Source organism: Procambarus clarkii, chromosome 49, assembly GCF_040958095.1.
Source record: "Procambarus clarkii isolate CNS0578487 chromosome 49, FALCON_Pclarkii_2.0, whole genome shotgun sequence".
Lineage (NCBI taxonomy): Eukaryota > Metazoa > Arthropoda > Malacostraca > Decapoda > Cambaridae > Procambarus > Procambarus clarkii.
Window position 1 is genome coordinate 19,785,104 of NC_091198.1, and position 7,701 is coordinate 19,792,804.

A 7,701-nucleotide genomic window follows, 5' to 3' on the forward strand; every position below is an offset into this window, starting at 1 on the left:
TTCTTGCCCGAAACGCATTGCGTAATAGTGGCTTTAGGCATTGTATGTACTAGCTCTATCTATATATCAATCCATTAATGTAACATCACTTGTATGTATATACCTTACCTGAATAAACATCTGAATCTGAATCTGAATCTAATTAAAAACTTGTATGTATCCAATACCCCGAAGAGCAAGGGGGGGAAGCTGTCCCTAACGAATTAAATAACTGACCTAAATTAAATTTGAATTTGAATTTTGAATTTGACCAACCTGTTTTATTCAAAAGTAAAACCAAAAAGTACCCAATTTCATCCTCATAGTTTCCTACCTTGTGCTTCAAACTCACACTGTACCTTGTGCTTCAAACTCACACTGTACCTTGTGCTTCAAACTCACACTGTACCTTGTGCTTCAAACTCACACTACCTTGTGCTTCAAACTCACACTGTACCTTGTGCTTCAAACTCACACTGTACCTTGTGCTTCAAACTCACACTGTACCTTGTGCTTCAAACTCACACTGTACCTTGTGCTTCAAACTCACACTGTACCATGTGCTTCAAACTCACACTGTACCTTGTGCTTCAAACTCACACTGTACCATGTGCTTCAAACTCACACTGTACCATGTGCTTCAAACTCACACTGTACCTTGTGCTTCAAACTCACACTACCTTGTGCTTCAAACTCACACTGTACCTTGTGCTTCAAACTCACACTACCTTGTGCTGCAAACTCACACTGTACCTTGTACTACCGTAATGCTAGGAAGCTTTGGGTGGCTTTGAGTATCTTTGGGTAATTAGACTCCTCTCTAGCAGGTTTGGGAGGAGGTATTAACTGTACACTTGGGAAGCTCGATCCCCAACCACCATTAATTCTGCCACCATTAATGGTTTAATTCTGCCATCATTAATAGTGGGTTTAATTCTGCCATCATTAATAGTGGGTTAAATTCTAATATCAATAATCTAGGTTAATAAAACAGTGTTTCATTTGCTTTTTATTGTGTGAAAAAATATCAGCTATCATTATTCTTATATACAGTGAAGCAATACTTGTCATCACTCCCCACATGAGTGTGGCTTTTACCCACACGTCTAACAACCCTTACATCATCACCTATATCTTGTTAGATCGTTACATACCATCTTAACACCACACGAGCTCCTCAAAGGAGCCCCTTATATACTCACTCCACAACTATAGCTCTGTAATTGGACATTATAACTGGAAGAGGAATTAATTGTAATTACTACACTAAGTAGAATTAAGAGACCCATCTCATTACCAGCACATATAAGCTAATGAGAATACAGTATAGAGCAAGTATATTACTGACATAATATACTTGCTACAGCATTTACTGTACCTTGAGAATGAAGCCTTAAGAGTAAAATAAATCAGTTGTGTAAATTCTTCCTTTATAAACACGGGGTGATGGTGGGTGGGGGTAATTATCAGGAGAAAGCACTAAGCAAGTATGACTGTATAGTACTTGAAAGGAATATGAGGACAAGATAGGAGTTGTGGTATGACAGAGTGAAAGAAACGGTGCACAAGTATTTGGATTGTTAGGGATCAAACTCCAACCTGCAAGAAGCTAGACACACTATAGGAGGGCTGCAGTGTGTACAGTAAGCTACACAATTATAATAATAACTTACTAATAATAATAATAGCTTCCATGGTCTGGTAATTACCAATATAATATGTTTTCATTTTACTCTTTATGCTCAATTAGTATTAAGCTTGTCATTTAAGTTTTTCCTGCCCGAAACGCTTTGCGTAATAGTGGCTTTAGGCATTGTATGTACTAGCTCTATCTATAAGTCCACCAATCTTTGTAAAAATTTCTTGTATGTACTGTATGTACCTTACCTAAATAAACATTTATTTATTTATAATAGACTACCGCTTGTTGCTCACAGGTTACAAGCACATACAGGCGTGTCCCCACCAGGCTGAGGCAGGTCTTGGTCTCAAGACGCCTGTAGATGCACCTCCATCATGTTACACAAGCACTTGAATACTGCCATCATTATTTACAATTTAAGTTCAGCAATCTTTGTAAGGATTAGTTAGTTATAAGCTAGTTATTACTACTAATAGTTGAATTAGTCCGAAACGCTTTGCGTTTAAGCTAGTTATTACTACTAATAGTTGAATCTGCCCGAAACGCTTTGCGTAATAGTGGCTTTAGGCATTGTATGTACTAGCTCTATCTATAAAGCCAACAAACTTTGTAAAATCTCTTTATGTATGTACCTTACCTAAATAAAAATTATTATTATTATTATTATTATTATTATTAATTCTGCCACCATTAATGGTTTAATTCTGCCATCATTATTAGTGGGTTTAATTCTAATATCAATAATCCAGGTTAATAAAACAGTGTTTCATTTGCTTTTTATTGTGTGAAAAAATATCAGCTATCATTATTCTTATATACAGTGAAGCAATACGTGTCATCACTCCCCACATGAGTGTGGCTTTTACCCACACGTCTAACAACCCTTACATCATCACCTATATCTTGTTAGATCGTTACATACCATCTTAACACCACACGAGCTCCTCAAAGGAGCCCCTTATATACTCACTCCACAACTATAGCTCTGTAATTGGACATTATATTTACAATAAAAAATTAATGTTTGTGGAAAACTCGATTATCATTCAATATTTCTAACAAGAAAACATTATAGCTTGATTTTCACAATTTTACATTATATAAAACATTCATCTATTTCTCACAATTCAAACAAATGTAAACAAATCAAGACAATGAGATCTTACCGTTTAAGAATTTTACATAATACATAAAGCCGCACTGAAAGGAACTGAGAGAAAAAACAAGGTATCAAAGGATAACAGCAATGTTTGACTGACACACGTGGTATATGCCCTTCTGTTGCATCAGAAATCAATTTCAAATAAGCCTAGTACTATGTTAACTTGATGTTATGTTGAAAAAAGTATGATGCATTCCAGAGAGAGACCTTCCAAAGATGACCTCTTTCCAGTTGCCGCAACGGAACATCCACCTCAGGAATAATAGGGAGACCTTTAACAGCTTCCTGTTTTTGTACAGGCTGCGAGACATAGTGGGCCTCAGGTAAACTATGTTTAAGTGATCTGCCATTTCTTGGACACAAACATCTGAATGAATAAGATCTGTATACTCACCAATAATGTCGGCAAGAGTGAATATTATTATTTGAATTTTCCTCTTTGAGTACAGTCAGAGATGCAGAATTTTATTTAATAGACTATGGTGTAAGGATTTAATAAAATCAAAGTGCATAAAAGACAAGAGGAACCCATTTCTAATGTGCCATGACTCAAGAATGTCATCCAAAAAGTGGGAAAAACATAAATAAACCTGCACCAATTTGTAACATGTGAATTATGCTTGTAATATGCCATTTTTTTTTATTTTGCTATTAATGATACTGTATGGTAATGCCACATAAACTTTCTGCTATGTAAGGGTTTACTGTTTTTGCATTAGAAATCATGACAAAATAATACCTCTTGAAAATATGAGTATCAACCTTACTTTAATATTGTACTGTGCATCAAAAAATCAAACAATATCATAGTTTTGTCTATAGTTTGAAAGCTATTGATAAAATTATATCAAACTTTATAATAATCAAAATGTGATCAACACAATGCCATTGCAACACGTGGCCTATGATGCAACAAATTGGACGAACTGTGCATCACTTGGTTAACTTGGGCTAATAAATGGACATCTCATGTAAGTGTTGTAGATGTCAATGTGGATGAGATATTCTCAAGATATTGCACAAAAACTTCACAGAAAAGGATAAATATAACAAAACCATAAGCAATCCTACTATGTATACTTAATAATGAAGCTTAATACACTAGTGACAAATTCACTGAGCTCTTAATGTGTTAAAGGCAGGAATTTTATGAATATGTAAAGTAATGCTAAAATTAAATGGAGTGTTTTTTTTGCAAAGTTATATGTACTCCCCTAGTTATGCTTGTGGGTGGGGGGTTGAGCTTTGGCTCTTCTGTCCCACCTCTGTGCATTACCAGAGCTGGGTGAAGGAACAATGTTCAGACTAAAGCTGCACCTAAAACTTTATTGCATAGTAAAATGGTAGAAAAATTATTTACTGTTGATTTTTCTGGTCATTTATCAATAAAATTCTCAAAATCCTCAGGAATAATGTAGAGGCACCTTTGACAAGTTGTTAGCTTCCAGTCCTTATCAAGACCACTAGAGATGGTGGCTCTCAGGTAAATTCTGGTAAATACACTAAAATTAATGTATTTAAAAATAATGTGCGAACTCTTTAACAAAAAAGTATGCAGTACAGTTCAAAGTATAATTTCCACCAATAATAAAAACAGTAACATCCAACTAACTATTTAAAGCTTATTCCTTGCTGGAATCAAATGGAGCTCATTAAGCCCCATTTGTAATATACACAAATGGAATGTAAAATCATCTGCGATGAGTATTCCAGGCAACATAAACAAGCAATACTGTACATATAACAAACTAAGTTAATGTTGTAGTGGACAGCAGCAACAATGAGGACATTTCTTACACTTGCGTGAAAACTGAGCATTTTGTACCTAAACAAACAATTACAGTATGCATCTGGCCACCACAAAACCCCTAAGACATTTTTCTATAGCTTCTGTGCTGTATTCACAATGATAAATTGAATAGCTTTATAGCATAAAGAAACTGCCTTCTAAACTGTTAACAGTTGCAACATTTAAATATGTTAAAAATTTGAAAAGCAAACCAAGACATAACTGGAATCATGGTTTCATCCAATAACATTTTTATTACTAATTAATACTGTAATCTAATTTTATTGCAAGTTTGTACATGAATTTGGCATTCACTAATTAATGATTATCCATAAAATTACATTAAAAAGACTTACCATGAACATGGCAAATATTAAACTACTGTACTACCGCTTCACTTATTTTCATCAATAAGCTTTATTACCTTCAGTACTTATATTTCTCATAAGTTAAGCAGTACATAATGAGAATAGAAAGATGATAATGGTTTAATTACACTGTTAAATGAGTCTGGAAACACCTAAAAGATGCCGTCTCTGGGCTTATAAATTAAACTTCCACAACCATAAAAAACAATGTACAGTACCTTAAGTCTGCCAAGTCTTCTGCAAATGGTTTGTGAATTCACATCACTTACATTTTTATATGAATAATTTATTTAAATTGTTTATTTATTTAAAAAGGTAATTTTGATGGGTGTTAAGGTAAAACTAAATTCATATTTAGATCATAGCCTAACAGTTGCAGCCTATAGACCTAGCTGATGTCAACCTAATAAAATATCTTATCACACTCAAGTTAAACAGGATTACAATTAACATTCTAGGACACTGGCAAGTAATTCATATTAGATATGATCAAATATTTTGCTGTATCATTGCAATTTAACCCAGGATGTAATTAGTCCATCTGACATGGTATCCATTGGTCTAATTAGTCCATCTGACATGGTATCCATTGGTCTAATTAGTCCATCTGACAGGGTATCCATTGGTCTAATTAGTCCATCTGACACGGTATCCATTGGTCTAATTAGTCCGTCTGGCAAAGGTATCCATTGGTCTAATTAGTTCGTCTGGCAAAGGTATCCATGAGTCTCATTAGCCTGTCTAGCAGAGGTATCCGTGAGTGTGTTTAGCCCATCTGACAAGATATTCCAAACCCCCTTCACTAATACTCTCATCAGACCATCATCATAATGCTCACTAATGGTCCAAACACCAATGTTCTCTTCAGTTGTAACAATTTTGTTAATTGGCCGAACATATTTAGTACCCCCAGTGCCTCATCTGCACTAGTATCCCTTTACTAACTCCACTAACTATACTATCATTGCTCAACCATGACTGTACGCTACCGAACTGGCCCCAAAATAATTATGTTTTCTGGTCCCAAAATAAGTATATTTTCTGGTCCCAAAATTATTATATTTCCCAGCCCCAACACAATTACATTACATGACCCCCAACATAATGAGATTTCTAGGATTGAATGCATTTTTTTTACAAAAAATCTAACATATTGCAATAAATGGCCCCAAATAATTATACACTACAGTGCTGTATTTTAGTGATTCCAAAATAATTATACTTCAATGGCCCCCAAACTACAGTGGTCTATTAATATATCTAAATCTCTAGTTTATATAACTGGTTTCTGGTTTGTTCTGGTGATTATCCAGCCACTTGTCAGAAATTCCTGAGGTAATTCAGATAGTGTAATCTTGAAATCTGGAAACCTGAATATTTGGATTGTCTGACTAGGGCTTCATCCTAATTAGTTTGGATAATCACACATCCACTGTAACTAGGTTTCAATAAGGCCAACATACATTTTATAATACCAGCATAATTACCTTCAAGGTTCTCAAATTACTATACAATATGTCATATTGCCATTATAAACATTTTCTTGCTTCATAATTTGTATAGTATTTATAAGCCTACTTAGGTACTGTATAGTATCATTAGCTTTAATTACATTTGGTCAGAACTACTTCAACAATTATTTCATCACTAGCACCTCAAATATTTACTACACCGGCCAAGCTAATACTATGATGTACAGTGTACCGCACTGACGGTGAACATCAGTATATTTCACTGGACCTCACATGCCTATAATTTTTTTTTACTGCAATGTAATACCTGATCTATGACTCCCAATGACTACACAGCAGTATGATGAGAACTACATGGGACTTAAAACTATTTTGGCACCTCACTCATAATATTCATAAATGCTGAGTCAAAATGTGCATGTAAACGTATTTGATAAGAATATTATTAAGATTAGCTACACGTAAATCCAGTTTGTAATTACCTAAATGTAATTAACCAAGTGGGGTTACATGGTGGGAGATATTATTATGGTGTCTCGTCTTCCCAGTACTCTGTCATATGATGCTGTGAAACTAAACTTTGAAACTGTAAGATCTTTGTAATTTGGATTCTGGTAACCTGAATCTCTTAGTGATCCAAATGAAATTACGTACAAGATTTTTACCTTTTACCTCGAATAGGACTTCGGATTATAGAGATTTCGGCTAAACAAAAACCCAAAGAAATTCGAGTTCAAATTTTAACTTCTCAACTTGAATAAAAATTTGGATTAATGAGATTTCGGATGAATGGAAAGCCCAAGTACAGTATTATAAATTCTAGTTTGAGTTTTGCATTTCTCACCTCGAATACAAATTTAGATTACAGAGATTTCTGCTGAACAAAAATCTGAATAAAATTGGGTTCAAGTTCTTAACCTTTTCAACTTTAATAAAAATTTGGGTCCCACCCACTAAGCCAGATATGCTTAGTGGGTCACAACGGTGCATAAACGTGTAGATAGCTATATATAACATGTGAATACAATGTGGTACGTAACAGCAAAAACAGTATTGTAATTTTTCTAACATTATACTGTGGTGCACCTGTTAGTTACAATGATATACAGTATCTGTACATAGTGATATTCTACACATTGTGATATGACAGCTCAATGCATCACTGCACTTGTAAAAAAACCATGGTAAAAACATTAAAAATACTGTACAACGAAAATTAAATGTATTTTATGCGAGTAATTACAACTTTGGTGCAAAATGTGGGATGCTAACCATGGATCAATGCTACG